This window comes from Narcine bancroftii, chromosome 3 (genome assembly GCF_036971445.1).
Source record: "Narcine bancroftii isolate sNarBan1 chromosome 3, sNarBan1.hap1, whole genome shotgun sequence".
Classification (NCBI taxonomy): Eukaryota; Metazoa; Chordata; class Chondrichthyes; order Torpediniformes; family Narcinidae; genus Narcine; species Narcine bancroftii.
Window position 1 is genome coordinate 203,100,582 of NC_091471.1, and position 22,575 is coordinate 203,123,156.

Sequence of the window (22,575 nt, forward strand, 5' to 3'; positions counted from 1 at the left end):
AAGAGTATTGCAAACACAAGAAGGAAATACAGCATAGTACCGATGCAGGAAGAACTGTTATAAACAGACGGGAGGGTTATAGATAATGCCATGAGTGAGTGGGAGTCTAGTTGTTCTACCCCACAATTCTTGCTAGAAGAATTACATTAAAACTCACCACACTCTAAATTTAGAAGGAAGTAGCAATCATCAATTGATACATTAATTCTCTAGAATTGCAGGAGACCATTTGAGATTTTGAGGTGTTGCATCCTAAGACCCTGCCTTGGCACTGCACTGGTGTTTCATGACCTTTTGTGCATTTCATCATCAAATCTAACATAAGCAAATTTAAAAACTCAAAATTAGAAAAATAATAAATATAAAAACATTAAACAGCTAATAAGGGGGAAACACGCTAAAACTACCTTTCATTGAAGAATTAAACGGTGAACGGTTAAAAGGCAGATGTGCAGGTCTGAAAGCCTGGAATGGACCGAGGCTTAGCCCAATGCTACTTGCATTTATCCTGAAATCCTAAAGGATGTAAGCATAAGCATAAAATTTAGGAGCAGAATTAGGCCATACGGCCCATCGAGTCTGTTCTCCCATTCAAACCGTGGCTGATGTATTTTCCTTTCAAACCCATTATCCTGCCTTGCTATCAACTTGCTATCAACCTCAGTTTTAAATATATCCAATGACTTGGCCTCCACAGCCTTCTATGGCAATAAATTCCACAGAATCACCACCCTCTGGCTGAAGAACTGTTTCTTCATTTCTGTTCTGAAGGGACGTCCTTTCATTCTGAGACTGTGCCCTCTGGGCAGTTTTTAAAATAATCCCAGAAATATACAAGCAGAGATTTAAAAGATGATGGAAAATCTAGGTCTGTATTTAGAGAGAATAACCAATAAAAATGTTTAGAGAGGAAATATTTAGAAGATGATAAAGAATTATGTTTAAGAAAACAAGTTCTGGGTATATTTCTAAAAATAAATTAGTCACTAAACAAATCATTGATGACTACAAGCCAGATACTTCTTCACATTTCCAGTGTAGAATAACAAATAAGAAGGTTGTGCCCTCACGAACTGAGCACCAGGATCATCTGTGCTTTTGTGTTGGCACAAATAAGCAGTTTGCAAAGGATCAATTCAAGAGAAATCAAATGATTTAAATGTTAAATGTCAAGCAGCATTTTCTCTCCAACAACCTACTCACCAATGCCCAGTTTGGATATTTGGGCCACTCTGCTCCAGTCTTGGTCCAAAATCTTGATAAAAGAGTTGAGTCAAGGTTGACAATCCTGGACAAATGTGTCATCAAACAGCCCTGGTAAACTGTAGGAAATGGACAACAAAAGGAAAGCACTGTAATGGTTGGAGTTATACGTTGCACAAGCAAAGATGGCTGTGGGTGTTAGCTGATACGAATCTCAGATCATTTGAACATGAGTTCCTCGGGCAGTGTCCCTGAGGCAAACATCTTTAGCTGTTCTATCCATGACTTAGCATTTAGAAGTATTGATTGTTGTCACTTGTAAAGAGATGTGTGCATTCAAAGGTGAACCAAGAATCATCCCATCTTGCAAAAAATACAAAAGAGCAAAATAGAGAACGCAAGTCCCCTTGAGGAGGAAACGTCATCAAGGATCACGTTGTCTCCTCTGCGCCCATATCCTGCCCTTCTAAGCACTACAGCCACTATCACTTTCTTTCATTATAAGGTCAGAATTCAAGAGGTTTTTGGATGACTTCACAATATTAATTACTCATGTTAATGTACAGGAAGGTTCATTGTGCTAGCACTGGCACTCTGCCAGTTCTCATCAGTTCCTTATGAGAAGCACCTAAAAATAACTCCTTCCTTGATTGGAAAATGGTATAAAGGAAGCTGTGTAAAAGGTCAAAGCAATTAGCAAAAATATTGATTTATTATATTTATTTCTGATTATCGCAGCAGAGGGAAGATCAATGCCATCAATTGCACTGGCTAAAAATTGTATCTTAGGCCAACATTGCTCTGTGCTACCATTTATTTTTGGTGCTGCCACTTATCTGCTTTACATGCATGTGAGATTTCTATCTTAGTTGAGAAATGGAATAAAAGAAACCCTGAAGAAATTCATTCCAGTTTTATTTTCATCTTTAAATCAACTGACCTCTGCTTATGAGTGTCACAGTCTTAAAGACTGGGGTAATTGCCCACCATCAATAAATTGCACAAGATTTGGCTGAGGTTCTGTTCACTGAACCATCACTAGCGATCAAATAAGACCATGCTAATTGAGATAATCATTTACACAGAGAGTTGTGGGTGCCTGGAATGCCTTGCCAGGGGTGGTGGTGGAGGCTGAAACACTGGGGGCATTTGAGAGACTCTTAGACACATGGATGAAAGAAAAATAGAGGGTTACAGGGTAGGGAGGGCTTAGTACTTTTTTTAAAGGAAGGAATATATGGGTAGCACAACATCGAGGGCCGAAGGGCCTATACTGTGCTGTATTGTTCTATGTTCTTTAAAGCAAAGACCAGGGCAGTGAACCTTTTGAGAGATAAGGGAACATTTATTATACTTCAGGTCATTTTCCCCAAATTTTACTCACACTCACAGCACAAAGTATCATCCAAGTTATGCCTCATACAAGTCAACACTTATGTTCATTGTGAATAGGAATTGGGCACATTCTGAACTGATCCTTTATCTTTCCACTGCTGAACTACACTGAATATTACATCCACTGCCCACCATATAATCCTAACCTCTCAGATAAGTCAAGCTGACAGATGAAAAGTTTCAACTTAGCCATGAAATATTTATTACAAGCAATTTATACAAATAATTAAATATTAGTTCATAAGGTTATGGTGGAAGCACTGTATAGCTGTTAGCACAGTTTGTATGAATGTACTGTATGGGCTGGCCTGTCCCTGTACCTGTAACTCCTCCCCTCAGAATCCCAATAAAGTCTGTTAGGCCCCAAACCCCTCCCTCAGTACCTGCCTTGGAATTGGACCAGCAACATGTGAGACGTGCTGATAAGTTATGGTGATTAAAGCCTATTAATCACGACTTCTGGTCTAATGTAGTTAATTGATTTTGCATCAATTTAATCACCATAATTTTGTGCCATGGGCAACGCAATATGGGGGAATAAACTGGACACTGACCCTAAAGACCCAGAGGCCTCCATCAAATTTGATCAATAGCTGCACTGCCTCAAGGCTTTCATGAGATGTAACAACGTGCAGAATGAGGAACCTGCTCGTCAGCCACTGCATTTTTCAAATGATCAGAGACTGTAATACTTACTTGGCCTCTATGGAGCTCTTGCAGAGACAGTATCAGACCCTGACGAATGTTATCTATGCCAGGTACCTTCTGGACAATCATAGACAAGCGCCTTGTGAGTCAGTAGATGAATACATGTGGGTCCTGTGGGAGCTGGGGCGAGCCTGCCGTCTGCTGCCGTCCACTTAGAAGAACTGGATTAATGTTTGATCACATCCAACAGAGACTCCTGGAAAAGGCCAATTGAAGTCTGCAGGAACTCGTAGACCTGGCCAAATTGCTCAAGACAGTGCAGCTAAATGCGGAGGTCTTCTCTTCTGGAAATGCGGCTGCCATGTGGGGAGCACAGGCGCTGCCATTTTGGGACACAGGGTCCCAAGTTGCCACCGCCTTCATCAAGCATCTGAAGTGTTACTTCTGCGATCACGCTAAACATCCTCGCAGGAGCTTCCCACCTGAAATGTGACATGATCCGTCTGCGGGAAGAAGACACTACAGGAAGGTATGTAAGTCCCAACCTTACTCCAGCCGTGCTGTGTGCAGCCAGCGGCCACCGTCATCTTGGACCACTACACTTCCACTTCCAGTCAGGGGGAATGGCTCAGCGGGACCATGGAGATGACAAACCAGGACAGCACCACTTCTGGTGTCACTCCCGGTGGTGAGAAGCAGCACCATATGCACGGCATGGGGACAGCCATCTTGGGTGGCACTTCCAAACCAGTACTACAGCAGCGAATCAGTCACTGACCAGACATTGGCCTTGATCACCCTCGATCAGGACAACCCATATCAGCTAGCCAGAGACATGATAGTCATGTCACAAACTGTCTATTTGATACCAGGAGCTTCATACACCCAGGCACAGTACAGCACCACTCCCTCACGGTGACTCTGGCAAAGTGCAAAATTGCTCTGGGCTCCAAATCCCACTCGACTAAGATCAACGACAGCTGCACCCATAGCATTGAGAACAAGAGCTTTAAACTTCTTATCATGCTACAGCTCTGTGCACCAGTCATATTGGGACTGGACTTTAAGTGCCCACATAAGAGTATGATGGGCCACACCACTTGCCACGATCCACAACTATCAATTTTTAAACTACCTGCCCTCCCCTCTGAACATGACCTACAACCTGTCCACCCTTCGGGTCCCACCACCATCCCTGTTCGAGAACCTCACCCCTGACTGCAAGCCCCAGGGATAGATTCTTAATTAAAGCAGGAGTTAAATGACTTCTGGCTGAAGGGATCATAGAACCCTGCAGCAGCCCCTGGAGGGGACAGGTGGTAGTGGTAAAGAGCGGAGAGAAACACCACATGGTCATAGACTACTGCTATGAGCCCAGAGGACCCCAAAACCCAGCAGCAACAGAAATTCACCAAGACAAATGGTTACTTCAACAAAAGCTGTTTTCAATTATCTTTAAACATGAAAACAGAATCAAACTTTAACATTACTACTAACTTAACCCCCTTCTAATTCTAAGCCCACGTGTATGTAATGTGTGTTTAAGTTCAGAAAAGTTCTTTGATTCACAGTCCAATCTCACTTCTCACTCCTCCAAGTTCACTGGTTGCAGGCAATTCCAAAACTGTGCACAGAATTTAACATTTATGAATTTCTCCAGGCTTTGGTGCTTGAAAGGTAAATGGTTACCGCTCAGGAAGATTCTTGTCGGTTTTCAGAGAGAGATTCGTTGCTTGTTGGACACCCACACTGATTCCTTTCCAATCAACCACTTCAGTGTCTTGTCAAAGAAACTTGCCCCATCAGGGTTTTTCAGATGATAACCTCTTTCTTTCAGGTCACAACAGGGTGCCTTTTTGTTTCCATTATTTCAAATGAAGCATTATACAGCCAGCCATCTCCTCTTGTATGGATCACAAGGGCTTTGACCAGGCTGAAGAATCTGTCTTCAAAATGGGGGTTTTCCACAAGGTTGTCATGTTCCAGTCCCAGCTGATGCTGCTGAACTGTAGAACTGACTCTCTCTCTCTCTCTCTCTCTCTCTCTCTCTCTCTCTCTCTCTCTCTCTCTCTGAGAAAACCACATGACCCCATTAGAACAGCAAAATGCATTCAGACAGACTACGGCTCTGGACCTAATCTTCCAAGTCCACTCATCTGTTGCTTTCCAAAACAGTAATCCATTACTCCACAGGATGTCCAATTAACACCTACTTGTAAAGTCTCTATAGGCATTCTTCAAAGTTTTTGCAAAGGCACTCGGAGCCTGGACTGTCTGGCTTGAGCAGAGCTCTGGCATTTTAAATGAGATCTGTTTTGAAGTGTTTGTATCTGTGTGTGACCTAACTAAAAACCCCACAATTTATCTCCTTTACAATATAAAATATAACATTATCTGTCACAGTGATTAAAACCTATTAATCACTACTTCAAGTCTGATGTGCTTAATTGATAGTGCAACATTTGGTTTTTATATTGTGCTAGTTTTTCAAGTCTAAAATAATGAATAATTTCAAGATTATATGAGGGTAATTTTTCTGAGTAATTGAAGTGGACATTTTATAGACAAATCCTAGGTCTCAGTGCAGTGATATAGCAATAATTTAAGTCATTAAATTATGGAAATGGTGAAACTTTCATTTGTATTTCAGTTTGAGGAACCTCTTGGTAGAGAACTGTGACTCAAAATTGATCACATAAAATGGAGTAGCTGGACAGTTAGGCATTTGTGATGTTTTGTGTTTGTGTCTCAAATATTGTTTGCCTAACTTGAACTAATAAATATTTCATCACATGTCCTTAAGTAAGTAATTACCAGATCAAAGAGTTTAGTCCCCTTTTACACAATCTATCCCCAGCATCAGTATATGGTTTCGGTATGATAGTTTCTACATAAGCTGAGTTAATTTAAATTTATTCACATGTTCCGAAACATAACCAAACTTTAAAAAGGCATGTATACAATATGTCCGTTTAATAAACTGCACCAGCATCTATTGGTTTTTGGGTTCTTGCCTTATCTCTTTATTTTGGCTCATCAACAGTGACTGTCCTGTAAGCAGACATCATGTCTCTGAGGAGGAGGAGGAGAACGACTTATGTCTGTTCAAAGGTTAATACACCTATGACTTCCCTTGCCATTGACATGTGAAAATGTGTTTGTTGTCAAACCATGCCTGTCTAAAGAAATTTGCAGTATGTTATAAATATTATGCAAGAAGTTTTCAATAAATTTCCAAAAGTGATGAATGTAACCATTTACCTTAAATGATGTTAGGGTCGAAGATTTTTAACACATGCTAATGAACAACATTGAACCAATCTGTTCGACGCAGCTATCACCTCCTCACATGGCTACTCAGATTCCTGGAGCCTCCTGACTTACTTTAGAATTACTGGCATTACACTGATTTGTGTTTTGACATAATACCAACCAAATACAGAGCTTCAACTTCACATGAAAAAAAATCACCACAAAAAACATTAAAAACTGTTTGTAGCTTTGTCTTTACATTCTGGGTAGTTCTGGAGTGGTAGATTGCAACTCTAATGTCCACCTTGCATTCATTCAATGAAATGAGGAATATTTTATAAAAGTGTGCAATTCACCTTTATACATATTGTCAGGGTGAAAGAAAAGATACAAATGTGCATCATGTTGGAAAGATTGTAGTTAGGGTTAGGGTTAACTACCATTTAAACATGCACTGTAAGAAGTTCTTAGAACCAACATCCAATCTTTGACCAAAAGGAGGCAAAATTATAATTCCTTTGTTGCCTTTAAGCAACTGCCTGCCCAGATGCCTGTCGAATTGTCTCCTTTATGGGAGGGGAGTGCAGTGCAGGAACAGGTCAGAAACTTGTTTTGTTGGGATGGAGTTTGCAGATGTTGACAGATTAGCCAGAACACACCTGAAAGATAGGTAATGTTGTGGAAGGTCAGAGATAGAAAGAGAGTAGCAAAAAGCCATGAGTGGAGTGAATCAGTAACCATGAGGTCTGGATTCTCATAATCGATTTTGATCAAATTGAAATGAGGCAACATGAGAAAGAAAGCAGGCTGGTTTTAGGAATGGTGTGGTTGGGGAACACAATCGTGTTCCTTTTGGAACATAAAGCAATTCTGGAAAACAAAATTACTGCCACAACTCAGAGGTTCCATTCTTTTTTAGAAGAAAGACCCACTTGTTCAATAAAACATAAATGCCTAAGGAATTGTAGTTGTCCCAGAAATACCTGACAGCCATATGGCTAAAACACTTCGCATGCCAAATGCTATTACACAATGCTATTAAGTCCTCATTGACTTCCTGCAATTTTTGGTGCCCAACCACTACCCCTTCCTTCAATGGAGGTCCCTCACTCCAGGTTGGGATCAGTTGAGTTAGCTTTTGAATTTCTTCATGCTTGGATGAGGAATAGAACAGTGTTGTACACAATAACACAAACCAGATAATGACTTAGACTTACTTTATTTTTTTAATTGCCATTAGTAACAACAGATCAAAGATCCACCACATAGCTTCAAAGAAGGTGCATCAACTCTTTAGATGCACAAACCTTTAGTTAATTTCACAATTTTCAAAACTCACCACTTATATATTACCCCTTCAAGATAAAACTAAGCAGGGTTTGACTTGACGAGTTTTTCTTCAAGTACCTGACTCAGGGCCTTCTGCAATGGTTATTCTCTCGAGTGCTTATTGGGCAACATTTTATGAACTTCTTTACATACCTCCTATGAAATATGTACATTTTATAATATATTTAATAATAACCTCATGATCTTTATCAGGTCAGAGAATATAATTAAAACACTCCACCACAAGAAAAATCTAGATTCCTGATCAGGAAAACGGTTCTTCTGAATAATGGACACTTAAAGAATGAGCTTAAATGCTGTAAATTTCTATGATTCGCTGAAAGACAAGTAAAAATCAGACAATTAAAATAATACAATTAAAATCTTAGAATAAAAAAGACCTATTCTGGAAACATCTCTTTAAATGCAAATGTAACCATCTACAAATGAAATAATAAGTCTGATTTATTAAGACAAACTGCACTATCTAATGCTCAAAATGAACACAAATATATCATAAATATCCTGAATTCTCCACAACATGCCACTATATAATATTACAATTCATCATAATTTTATTGAGCAACTACAGACTCATGGAAATATCACTTATTAGTAACATAATGGGAATGAATCCATCAAGATTTCTTAAGATTATTCCATTCTATTACTTATATTTTCAACAGATTTGTTGGAGATGTAGCGGCCGTGTAGTGGTCAACCGAGCGCGCTGCGCAGTGTTGCGAACCGTTGCCAGCATAGTTCTGCGGGCCGCAGATCAAATAAACAAACAGGTGAATACTCACCTAATAGAGTGGTACTGCATGCTGGAGAACGGCGCGTTGTCCTGCTGAGTATCCTGCTGGAAGGCGCAGGACCCTCACAAGGATCAATTTAGACTTGCCGGTCCAGTGGATTGAAAGCATTCCAATAGCAATGTCCTGCCTTGTCCCGTGGAGCCCGGGACATGCGGGGCATAAAATAACATTGTAAAACCTGAATAAAGTCAATCTTGAGTTGACTAATCTGGTGTGTGTGTCTGTATTACATTAGTAGCTCTACCGTAGTAGTCGCTACAGAATATCATTATCAAATTGTACATATTCTAAATGTTATAAATGGGAACGATCTATATATTGCCAATATGTAAGTAAAAGAGAAAAGCTCTGTCTGTTTCCATTTAGGTGAGGTGACCCATTTCTTTGGTTATGTAAGACATGCATTCTGTACTGTCTAACATTGGACAAATGCCACAGAATTTTTAATTTTTCACAGTGCTTACAACTATTAATCCTACTGTGGTGAAAGGCATTTGCATAGATGTATGGACTGGCCAGTCCAAACCTACTTGACCTTCCCTAACCCCTCCCTTGGCTCCTCCTCGGATTTCCCAATAAAGGCTGGTATGCCCAGACTTGCCCTCTCTTGCTCCTCAACCTGGAACCTGGCCAAATAGTGTGTCAGTAATTCAGGTTTTTGGTAATTAAAGCCGTTTAATCACTCCATCAGGTGGACGTGATTATTGTGTGCACCACACCTACAATTCCCCTTCATTTCTTTTTCCATGTTTTAACACTTAGTTCTGATGAACAGGCATTGATGGGAAACATGAACTTAATTTTTCTCGCAAAACTATATTCCAGCCTATTGCATGTTTCCAACATTCACTAGTTAAGTTTCAGAGTTTGTGAATTTTCCATTCTACTTCTACTATGGCCTTTTCATTGTGGCCTCCTGTACTGTAATAATGAGATCTAAACAAGTTTAAGAACCAAAATATCATCCTCAGTCTGGGCACATTCTCGTCTTCTGGATTCATTATGAAATCTAACTCAATGATTCGGCCTCCATCAGAATTGGCTATTTCCATGATGAGATATCCATCTGTGATTTTGATTCTGTTTTTTCTCTCTCCTTTAGTGCATTCTTACCTCCTGAGTATGTCTCAATGCCATTAATGTCAAATAACATGGGCAAAGAAGTATCATCACCCTCTATATCACCCATTGACCCACTTGACTTGGTCTCGCTCAATTAAGGATACTGTAGTTTCTTTGTCCAATCCATTCTTCCTACCACATCCATTACAACTTAAGAATCATAATTTTTATCTTTTTCAGATCTGATGAAGGTTCTCTGACTGAACTGTATTTCTATTTCCACTGCTGAATACTTGTAGCATTTTGTCTTTATCCTAAAGTTATAATTTAACTCTCCAAATCGTTAGTGTATGAATGCCCAGCTAAATGATTTTACAAAGTTTTACACAAACCAAGGACGATAAAATGCCTCCATATAACTTGAAAAATACATTTTCTCCTTAAAACATTTAAAAATTAAAATAATTATGAAGGACTATGACATGGTTAAGATTTGTGTTAATTCCTCTGTATTTTTAAAAATACATATTCTTAATTAAATAATGCTCACTGCAGAAGGGGCCATCAGCTAGACAACGTAAAGAAACTGAACGAATATCAGTTGAAGTAAATTATGAATCTGGAAGATTGATGATTTTAATTTTTGTTGAATTATTTAATGTTGCTAGTTTTTCCTTTACTCTGTAGTAACCATTATTTGTAGTTTTAAGAATGAATTCAGCTTATTGTCGCACATAATAGCACCATGTACAGATACAATGAAATTCTTACTTGGAGTACTTACTTCCAGGAGCATAAAACACACATACATTCTAAATGTTGTAAATGGGAATGTGAAAAGAAAAAAAAATACAATAATAAATATTTGCAGGTCCAAAATAAAATCACAAGAATGTTTATTCATCATCGTGTGATGGATTATGTTATATTTTATATATGTTTTATATATGTTTTATAGGAGATAAATTGTGGCAGGTTTTTTTTAGTGTAGGTCACATACAAACAGTTCAAAACAGATCTCATATAAAATGTTAGAGTTCTGCTCAAGCCAGACAGTCCAGGCTCCGGGTGCCTTTGCAAAAACTTTGAAGAATGCCTATAAGGACTTCAACAAGTAGGTGTTAATTGGACATGCTGTGGAGTAATGGATTAGTGTTTTGGAAAGCAACAGATGAACGAACTCAGATTGTCTGAATGCAGTTTGTTGTTCTAAAAGGGTCATGTGGTTTTTCTTTGAGTGAGAGAGAGAGAGAGAGAGAGAGAGAGAGAGAGAGAGAGAATTCAGTTCTACAGTTCAGCAGCAGCAACTGGGATTGGAACAGGACAAGCTGGCAAGCTTGTGGAAAAATCCCATTTTGAAGACGGGTTGTGAGTTCTTAGTTCAGCCTGGTCAAAGGCCTTGTGGGTCCTTACAAGAGGAGAGGACTTGAAATAAGGGAAACAAAAAGGAACTGTGTGGTGACTTGAAAGAAAGACGTTATCATCTGGAAAACCCTGATGGGGCAAGTTTCAGTGGCTGATCGGAAGGCATCAGTTGTGGGTGTCCAACAAGCAATAAATCTTTCTCTGAAAACTGACAAGAACCTTCCTGAGCAGTAACCATTCACCTTTCAAGCACCAAACCCTGGTGAAATTCATAAATGTTAAATTCTGTGCTCAGTATAAGAATTGCCTGCAACCAGTGAACTTGGAGGAATGAGAAGTGAGATTGGACTTGGATCAAATAACTTTTTTTGAACTTACATACACATGTGGTTAGAATTAGAAGGGGGTTAAGTTAAGTTAATAGTAATAAGTTAAACTTTGATCCTGTTTTCATGTTTAAAGATAATTAAAATCAACTTTTGTTTAAGTAACCATTTGTCTTGGTGAATTTCTATTGCTGCTGGGTTTTGGGATCCTCTGGGCTCATAACATTTGTACCACGATTATTTAAAAATCCTGCAATTACTACTGACAAATTTGTTTTATTTCAACATCAAATGATCTATTTTCATAAACTTTAGACCACCATTTATATTTATTTTTATTAAAATAAATAGTCTAATTCCCCTTTTAATGATAATTTAAAAATCAACAAGCTCACTTTTCTAATAAAAAACTTTTTTGTTATCAATTTACAACTCCAAATTTCTTTTTACTTCCCCATTCCTACCCACTGTGGTCCTCTTTATAGAGTTCCAATGGATGTGGCATGGGAAAGACACTCCAGTTAGAGGCTAGTGTAACTCTTGTCATTATTTTAATGATTTAAAACATATTGTGATTAAATTTATCCTGAATAATTTTGCATTTAGTTCACTGTTCAAACTTATCACTTATTTTACTGAACTATAGAACTCAAGGCTTGAACTGAAATATTACTCGTGCAAGGTGGGTCACTCTGATTGATTGTAGTCTTGTAGTTTCAAGCTCAGGAAACTCCTTCTGCATTGCTTGTTCCCGGATTCTTGCTATCAATGATGTTTTTTTACATAGACTTTGTGGGATTTTACTATGAGGAAGGGTTTCTCGACATCCCAGCAATGGAACAACCAAAACTGCAAATCTCTGTTTCTGTCCGTGAGTTTAGATAGCATACCGGCAGTGCGTTATCACGCCTCATTGATAAGTTGTATTCATTAGCCCATTGTTCAAGGAATGTCTACAGTTCAGTTTAGACTGCAGGCATTCTGGGAAAATGTCAAGGGGTCTAGGAGGTAAAATGTCAGAATGGGAATGGCACCCTCATTCCCGTTCCGACCTTTTTACATTTGTATGCGTTCTGGGAATAATTTCCTGGAATTCAGCGGCTGTGTAAAAAACTTAAATGTGAGTGAAACACGAAAGTCTGCAGATGATTGCAACAAAAAGACACTGAAATGCTGGAGAAATTCAGCTGGTTTTTCCAGCATCCATAGGAGGCAAAGATATATTGCCAATGATTTGGGCTGGAGCTCTTCTTCAAGGAATAAGCAGAATTGTTGCTATCAATGTCTGTGCTCAGATGGAAGACGAGGTGCTGTTCCTCCAATTTGCAGGTGGTCTCAATGCGGCAGTACATGAGAACATGGGCAACATGTTGGTAAGGGAGTGGGATGGGGAATTGAAATGGGTGGCCACTGGGAGATCCATACTATTGCGGCGGACAGAGCCGAGGAGCTCAAAAAAGCAATCTCCCAGTCAAGTGTCCAGCCTCTCTGATGTAGAGAAGACCACAATAGGACCACCGGATGCAGTAAACGACCCCTGCAGATTCACAAGTGAAATGTTGTTTCCTTTGGAAGGACTGTTTGGGGCCCAGAATGGTGGTGAGGGAGGAGGTGTGGGCACAAGTGGAGCATCTCCTGTGGTCTCGGGGGTAGGTGCCAAGGGGGCAATTGGTAGGAAGGGAGAGAGCAATCCCTGTGGAAGGTTAATTATATATAATAGCCTGCTGAAACACAGTGAAATTTGATAATTGATAGTTCTTTCATCTCAATAAGTACAAAATTCAAGTGTGAACAATAAGCTACTTCCATTACAGTAGCTCTTTCGATAAACTGTTAAACACTGGCAGGAACCATGTGAGATAACAGTGACTAGAAAATCCAAGGCAGTATTTTTCAATCTGCAGTCTGTAGACCATGGATTTGTCATGGATGGTTTGTGCCAAGAAGCAAAGACAGATATGATTCATGTAATAAACAAGTAAAATGTTGCAGTGCATCGAATGACTCAAAGACTTGTTGACTCAAACCAAGGCTTTTATTAACAAAAGACTGGAGCGTAGTACGTCAAGGTCGACCAGTCCAGACTGACCTGGGTCTGGTTGGGAGCAGCCCTTTATGACCCACCAGTAGGTGTGGCTACGGCTCTCAGCCAATCATATCGCTAAATGTAAATATATGCAAATATATAGAGTGGTGATAAGATCCCATACTATCACAACTGTAAAACAAACAAAAAATGAATTATGGAAAAAAATTCCCACCAAATCAAAAATCTGGTTGTGGTTTTGGGAAGGGATTCAAGCTTGCTAGCCTCTCCTCCTCCACTACTGGTCCATGGGCTTGTTATAGATGACATGCTATTAATTAAAGGGATAATTATAGTGGACTGTTGTACACACAGTGCTGGAGAAACTCAGCAGGCCACGCGACATCCATAGGAAGTTAAAGGGAGTTTTGAGCCAAAATTCTTCATCAGGACTGGGGAAAGAGTGCAGAAGCATTGTAAAGAGGACAGTGTGGGAGGGGTGAGACAGGGGCCACTCAGGAGACTGGGGACCTCTGTGTCATCCTTCCCACCCTATCATCTTTTATTGAATGCTGCGCAGGGGTGCAGTGCTGCCAGAGCTCACTGGAGTGCCACTCCGACACATCATCAGTCCACTCCGGCACCTCATCGGGCCTACTCCGCCCCCCCCCCCCACGCCCCTGCATGTTTTCCGCCAAAACATGCAGACACATAACCAGACATAACACACATACAGACAAATAAAACATATACAGGACAAGTATTTTATCTATAAAAATAAATAGTGTTTTGTACAAATGAGAGACTTGGATGGTTAGTGTGAGCAGTTCTTTTGGTCGTTCATCATTTTCACTGCCCGTGGGAAGAAACTGTTTCTCAGCCTGGTGGTGCCGACCCTGATACATTTGATACACCCGAGTCTTCTTGAGTCATTGTCCATGATGGACTTGGCTAGGTTTGGCCCTTTCTGCAACCTTCTGCGTTCCTGGGCACCTGAATTTCCAAACCAGGCCACAATACAACCTATTGGTATACTTTCCACCATATGCCAGTGGAAGTTCATGATGCCATGCTAAATCTCCTCAGGCATTTTAGAAAGTAGAGGCATCGCTGTTCCTTCTTCACGATTGCCTCAATGTACCAGCTCCAGGAAAAGTCCTTTCCCCCTCCCTTCCTCCCCATCCCCCCCCTCCCCTCACTGAGTGCTATTCTCTATTCTGGACATATATTTTTCGTCCACAACCAGTCATCCTACTTCTTAGTCCTACAGTTCACTGTCAACTATACAACACCAAATACAAAATGGCAGCCACCAAGGCCAGGTCTCGGAAGACCTCCTTGTTGCCGTTTTGGCTGAGCTCCAGCACCTAAAAAATCAGCACTGCACCCCCTGATGCTGCATGACTTGCGGAGTTTCTACAGCACTTTTGTGCACTGCACTAGAACCCAGCCATCTGCAGATTTTTTTGTTTACCTACTGAAGGTGATCTGTTGGTGAAATAGGTTGAGGGTACTGATCTAAGCTTTTATCTTAAGATTTGTAACAGATTTCTTAGAATGCATGACTGCATAGTATTTATTATGTAATACATCATGGATATATTTAAAAATATTTGTGACAATTGCCACATCAGAAGAACATGACGGCCTGTCTAATTTACCCACCAAGATGTTAATGAATGGACACATGTTTAGGTAGTTCTTTCATTAAAAGCCTATTTTGGTTGATACTTTCCTTAGCAGTCCTGGCAGAAATGACTAGCTTGCAGAATGAAAGTAGTAATATCCCCCAGGACACTAGACTTAGGCCTCAGCTTTTCACTGTATTTACAGATGACTTAGATGAAGGGTTAGAGAGCCATTTATTCAAATTTTCTGAGGACATGTACAGAAAATGGATATTTGAGATGCCGCGTTCTTAAGCATTAGTTATTAAATTTCTCTGCTTGCATGAGCAAATTTTATAAACTCTGTTAACACGCGAGAATCATCTTTTTTTAAATTTGGCACTTCTGTTGCATTATTGCTGACGTTCTACACACAGGATGTGTGACAAGTTCTATTATCCTTTGTGCAATGCACATTTTGAGCAATGCCAGATAAAATTGGGTCACTTTTTTCTACTTTAGGAATGGCTAGCCTCTCACAGCGAAGCAAATGTTCACACTGCTCCATTTACTGCAGCTGTGCTATTTAAAGGGCTATTTGCCCACCTCACATTTCTCTATTCTACTTTAGAACACTCTAGAGATTGGATGATCATTCAGAAGGCTGCAGTAAAATCACACAGTGACCAGGAAAGGTGCCGTGCACCTTATTCACTCATTACATTTCTTCAGAGTGCTTCTAGAGAGGTCATGCTTTGAACGAATTGCAGCAACAGAACGAAGGAGACAGAGAGACTTACTGGGGTCACAGGGGGAAGAGGAGAAGGTTTGATGTCTGTATTCCAATATCCCTCAAGTGTATTCTAAGTGGTGAGAGAGATCTGTAGGTTTCTGCGGGCAGACCAACAGTTATTAAATCATGCTTTAATAACACTCAAGGTCAAGGTTACTGTCACCTCCAACTTCCTAACACTGAATCATATCTTGCCTTGGTGGCTGATCCTTGTCCTATCTGGGAATTTGAAGCTCACTGTCATATTAGGGTGGTCACTGACAGTTTCAACTCATCTAATTTTACTTAAGGAGAGGCCATCAGGTGAAATAGGCATGTAGATTTGAATCTACATGAAGAACTGAAGTCTTCACAAAGCATTTCAGGCTCCCCTTCAGAACCCAGAAGTCTAAATGAACTGGGGCTAGAGTTTGTTAAACATTTGTTGAACCAAGGGATAAAAGTTCTCATGTCAAGTTTAAGTGGCTCTTTCTTTCTTTGGTAGCTCTCATTACCCCCCCCCCCACCAACCCATCGTTCAGCTGTTGTACCACATAAAAGTTTGTAACCTTTCAGGTATTCTAAAAATTCTTATTGCTTATTTTTTTGTCCACAGGAATACCTACAACATGCCTGAAGAAAATTGGCCATGGCAGCGATTGACTTACAGCGAGTGACAGAAAATTCACTGTCACATTTCAGTAGTGCAGAGAGATCTTTTGGTGGTCTTGGGGGTATTTATAGTTAGGGTTAGTTAGTGTACAGGGAAGTTCAAGAGTCTGATAGCTGTTGGTTAAAAACTGTTCTTGAATCTAGAGGTGCTGGACTTCAGGCATCTGTGCCTTCTACCTGAAGGCTGCCTTCAAGTCAAGTCAAATTTATTATCATCTGATTGAACAAGTACAACCTGAAGAAACAGCTTTTTCTGGGCTTCGATGCAAAAACATGCAGACACGCAACCGGACAACACACATTCAGACAAATAATACAGGACAAGCATTTTATCTATAAAAATAAATAAATAAATAGTGCTTTGTACAAATGAGAGTCTCGGATGGTTAGTGTGAGCAGTTCCTTTGGTCGTTCAGTGTTCTCACGGTGCCTGTGGGAAGAAGCAGTTCCTCAGCCTGGTGGTGCTGGGACTGATACACCCAAGTCTTCTTGAGTTATTGCCCATGATGGACTTGGCAAGGTTTGGCCCTTTCTGCAACCTTCTGCATTCCTGGGCACCTGAATTTCTAAACCAGGCCGTAATACAACCTGTTGGTATACTTTCCACCATATGCCTGTGGAAGTTCATGACATTATGCTAAATCTCCTCAGTCATTTTAGAAAGTAGAGGCATCAGTGTGCCTTCTTCATGTTTGCCTCAATATGCCAGCTCTGGGAAAAGACCTCCGATATTGGGACTCCCAGGAACTTGAAGATACTAACCCTCTCCACTGTCATCCCCTCAATTGATCAACTATCGACGACCAGAAGTGACCTGAATAGAATTTCTTAACTTGGGTGTCCGTGAGGTATGACACTTTGGTAGATCAATGTTGCTGCATTGGACAGAATGCCAAAAAGAGAACGTTATAGATAGTCATGACCTTCATTGGTGTAAAAGATGGATTTAATGAAGGCACTCTCAACCGTCTTCGTAATTACTTTTCAAATTTGTCAAAGGGCTGAACCAACAAAGGAAGTTGCCCATTTCTTTAAAACATTTCACTCCTCAGAAAAGGAATCCATCTATAAAAGCAAACTTAATAGCTGGCCATTAATAAGTAAGAAAATGTCAGGGTTTGTCCTTAGTATAACATCAGCAAAAATATTATTCATTCATTTAATTGTTTTGAGTCATTTTAAATATTAGGCTCGTACCACAGCCTTCAGATGGCATTTATCTCTGGATCACCATACAATTCCAGAAAAATCACACAAAAGCATCAGGTTCCTGTATCATGAGCTTCCCCTGCAGAATCTGAAGGAATACATCTCTAAAATAATAAAGGATAGAAAGAAATTTTGTTGACTAAGAAAATAGCAAAGTGTGGTTAACTGGTAATGATAAAGTTATCACACACATGCCAAAAAAACAAGCCACCTTCCTGCAGCAGTTTCAGCTCCTGGTTGAAGCAGAGTGTTAAGGTCTCTCCAGAACTTGCTGCAGATTAATCCAAGCATGATTTCAAACACATACAATAAATAAATGAGAAATAGAAGTTACATAGTCGAAGACCACTGGACCAGACAATGCTCCGTCTTTCTAAAGTCTACCATTTGCACATTTCATTCAGTGGTAATACGAGAATGTGAGCCCTTTACCAAGAGAATTTAAACAAGTTATTAAGTTTAAAACAAATTATGAGTATTCATGTCAGAGCAGTCACTAAATGGAAGCATCCTATCTAGACAACGCTATGAATAAATCACCCTTGTATTTTTAAGTAAATCACAAAATTCTGTAGACACCATGGTCGAAGTAAAAACACAAAATGGAGAAGCTCAGCAGGTCAAACAGTCTCCTTTATGTCACAAAGGTTAAAAATACATCACTGACATTTCAAAGTCTGAGAAAATGCTGGCAGGTGTCTGAACAAAAGAATGGGTGGGGGAAGTGGTGTGGAAAAGACAGGAGATGATAGGTGGACAAAGGAGGGAGGGGGCAGGAGGAATGAGGGGGAGCAGGAATAGCTGGGTGGATGGAAGAACTGGAAAGACAGGAAAAGGGGAGAGGGAAGAAAAGGTGAGCAGGTTTAGTGCAAAGCAGTAAGGGCAATGTTCATGCCATCTGGCTGGAAAGGGCCCAGACAGAAAATAAGGTGCTGTTCCTCCAACCTCCAATTGTATTTTTAATTTACGACAGCTTTCCAATTGCATTTACTGGACCATGACATCAATGTGGTGCCCCCTCACCCCGCCTCCCCATCCCCAACCACAATCCCGTCCCAACCCCTATCAGTGACTTTTACCATTCATTTGGATGGATTGCAGATGATGTTGGTAAATAATTACAGCAGCTCTGAACCTGGAACAACTCATCATGACTGCCAAGGATTGAGGAACTGCAGTTTGGGTAGAATCAGAGAATACTGAAAACTGGAAATACTGAGCAGTTCAGGTGGCATGTCGCAGGAAATGCAGAGTCAATTTTACAAATTAGTTAATAATTGAATATACGTTAAGCTATAGTGGAATGGACTTGGATAGAACAAAGAGAATGGCTTTGATAGGGTGTTGGCTAAAAGATGTTGAATACATAAAAGGTGGTGGCATCTGCTCAGAGAAGGTGGTGAAGCCTTGTTAATCACAGATGACAACAGAGGAGAGAGATTTAAATAAGGTCAGGCAGCAACTGTTCAGAGAGAAAACTGAACAGGTTGATGATACTTCAGAGATTTGACTAGTTTTCACTCCTAATGGAAAAGTTGGTTAATTGAAATCAGACCTCATGTTGACTTCTGGGCAATGTAATATTCTTATTGGAAAGATGAGATGCAATGAAGTTAAGCAGCACAGAAACAGGCTATTTGGCCCAACCTATCCATTCTTGCCAAATGTTCTACCTAAGCTAATCCTGTTCATTGTTTAGTCATCCCACTCTAAACGTTTCTTCTCCGTATGCCTTTTAAACATCGGAATTGTATCTGTCTCAACCACTTCCTCTAGCTGCTTGGTCCACATACCAACTACCCTTTGTGTGAAAAAAGTTGCTCCTTGGTTCCCTTTTAAATCTTTCCTCCTCACTTTAACTTTTGCTTTCTAGTTTTAGATTTTCCTACCTTGTAATATTTCATGGAACCAATAAGAAACTAAAGGTTGAGAATTAAGAGTGAAAGTGGAATAGAGAACAGATGGGCAAGAGACGGGCTACAGGAAGATTTTAAAAAATATTTTGTGGACTGAACTGAAATGTTCTGTGAGATGGTTATTCAATCTGCAATCGAATTTTCCAATATGAAGCAGAGCACATTGTGAGCATTGAACTCAGTACACAAGAAATGCAAAAGAATTGCTTCTTCACACGGATGGTGGGAAGCAAAGAGATAAAGGGGGGGGGGGGTAAAAATCAAATAGTGCAGATATTAGAAATCTGAGACAAACACAAAATATGCAGGAAATATTCAGAAGATCAGACAGACTTTGTGGAAAGACTGCAGGCTCTTAATCAGAATTGGGAAAGAGAGAAAACATGTTAGTTTAAAGATGTAGAGAGGACGGCAAGACCAAGAGTTTTGTGGGGTAAGATGTTGACAGAAGTGAAAAAGAGAGATTTTGAAAAAAAAATGGGTATTACAATAGACAACTTCAACTTGAACACTAAGATAATTTCAGATATGCTGTATCGTGTAGGAAGTTGGATAAACTTGAAATTAACTTTTATTGAATTTAGCATGTTTAATGGCATAATAATGCTGACACATTGCATTATTTCAACTGACCTAAAAATGTTTTGCTGCTGATCTTTGTACTCAGCATCTGATGGCTCTTGTGTCAGTGTCCAACAATCGTCAGCCAGAATTGATGGATTCTAGTTGCCCTGTTACCGCTTTGCCACGGTCGTGATGTCCTGGTGAAACCTTTCACTTTGTTTGTCACTGACTGCACCAAGATCAGCAGGGAAGAAGTCCAAATGCGAATACAGAAAATCAATTTACAATAACATGTTGCAACATGCTTGAAGTATGTTAAAAATGATGGGAAATTTTTAAAAAAAAAGAGGTTATATCTAAAAAAACTGTAAGTGAATTTTAATTGATTTTTAAATGAAAAATTTAGGTTGATTTTCCTGATCAGTTGCCCAAAATCCATAAAATATACCCAAAAGAGTTCAGGAAGCAAAATCTTCATTGTCCAGTACTATTAAAGAAGGTGGGAATGACAAGGTAATCAGTTGAGTGTGAAGATTAATGGGGTGGAAGACCGAACAAGAAGAATCAAATCCTTCCTCTGGGACTGATAAGTGGAACAAATGCAACTGAACACTCAGCAGGTCAGTCAGGTCCATGACCCTTCATCAGAAATATTCTGGCAAAAAGAAATCACAAACCTAAAACAGCATCTACTTCTCTTCCCAAAGGTGCTGCCTAACTTGCTGAGCCTTTCCATAATTTGTGGTTGTTACCTCAGAAATCTGGATTTTTTTTCTGCCAGAAACCTGTTGATTTCAAATCAGAGATTGGTTAAGTTTTGACACATAAAAAGATGTAGTACAAAGGCAGATAAAGAGATGTTAATATACAGATTAATCATGACCCAATTGACCAATGTTCATAATTTTCTTGGGGTATTCCATGACCTTGCAATCTTTGCTGATTGCTTTATAGAATTCCCAGTGTTATATTTGCAAGGTCTAAGGTAAATATATAAATATTTTTTTTATTATGAATGGATTAAATATGATCTGCTTTAAGTAACTAAATAATTTACAAAAAATCCAATTGCATAAATTGTTATTGATGAAAATGAATTGTGAACTACTTTAATTAAGTTACATTAAATTAAGAGTAAATTTTGATGACATTCAGTATGCTTCAGAAGTTATTGTTTCAAGCAGTTGTATTGCTCAATGATAAGATATCGAATGAGTGCTTTACCACTTAATGGAATAAGCACAACTTTCCCCACCCTCCACTCCTGGTGCACTGTGGGTGCTGAATGCACCACCTACAAAATACACTACAGCTACTCAGAGTGCATTCCCCAAAATCGCAACCCATACAAGCAGGAAAGACAGAGCTGCAGTTCCAGAGGTACATCACCAATTGCAGGTTTCCCTTCAAGTCACATACCCGTTTGACTTGGAAATATGTTGCCAGTCCTTCTTCATTGCAAGGATCAAATCCCATCTGGTGAATGTATTCTCAATCCAAAAGCACTATAGGAGTATTTTTGCAAGAAGATTTCCTTTGACTCAAGAAGGCAGCTCACTCCCACTTTCTCAAAGGCATTTAGAGGTGGACTTTATTTTCTGGTTTTGCCAGCAATGGCAAGATCCCAAAATTAATTAAAAAAATTCCATTTATAGAGCTTTTAACACAATACAATGTCAAGGACAATTTAAACAGCCTCACCTTTTGGCCAAAAATATATGTCTCAAGAAAAGGGTTCACAGAAGTAATTTCTTCACTCAGAAGGTAATTATTCTTTGGAATTCCCTACCCAAGATGGCTGTGGAGACTCAGTTTCTGAGCATGTTCAAGAAAAAGGTCAATAGATATTTTAGATATTAAAGGAATTAAGAGCTATAGCAGGAAAAAGATGCTGAAGTTTTACTGAGTGGCACAGCAGTCATTTGGGTAAATGGTTCTCTCCTGCTTCTAATCTGAATTCTTATAATATTTTAGACCAGGGGTGTCAAACTCAAATTCACAGAGGGCCAAAATTAAAAACTTGGACTAAGTCGTGGGCCAAACTAAATATTTATTGAAAATTTTCAACAACATCTGCATGTTTTCTCTTCTTTCAACATATGTAATGTTAAACTTTTTCTTATTAAAATAAATGTTTAATAATAGTTTTGGTTAAACTCTTTCCAGAAGAAGCATTAACAAATGAGAAATAAAATATTCAATAAATAATATTTCTCTATAGACTTTAAACTCCTTTTAAATGTTTTTTTTTTCACAAGCCAACAAGTCAAAAAAATAACAACTTGCTTCAATGACAAACAGGTTTGTCTTTTAAAATGATGAACATATAGTCTGCCTCCCACCTGTATTGAAAGGTCCTGTTTTCTGTCTTTCGTTTGGCCATTTTTCGTAAGGGGTTTATTACATGTGAG

The 22,575-nt window shown here is 39.4% G+C and overlaps 2 long non-coding RNA genes across 2 annotated transcripts in view; one reads left to right on the forward strand and one right to left on the reverse strand.

The window, feature by feature from the left end:
• The window catches only part of LOC138758036 (uncharacterized), a 120,412-nt gene extending 103,643 nt beyond the window's left edge, over positions 1–16,769 (forward strand). The window contains exon 6 of the long non-coding RNA XR_011354070.1: positions 16,420–16,769. This is a non-coding gene — a long non-coding RNA (uncharacterized lncRNA). The remainder of the gene's footprint in view (positions 1–16,419) is intronic.
• Positions 414–22,575, reverse strand: part of LOC138758037 (uncharacterized) — a 32,640-nt gene continuing 10,478 nt past the window's right edge. Inside the window, exons 3-4 of the long non-coding RNA XR_011354071.1 lie at positions 1,204–1,322; positions 414–516 (exon numbers count right to left, since the gene is read on the reverse strand). This is a non-coding gene — a long non-coding RNA (uncharacterized lncRNA). The remainder of the gene's footprint in view (positions 517–1,203; positions 1,323–22,575) is intronic.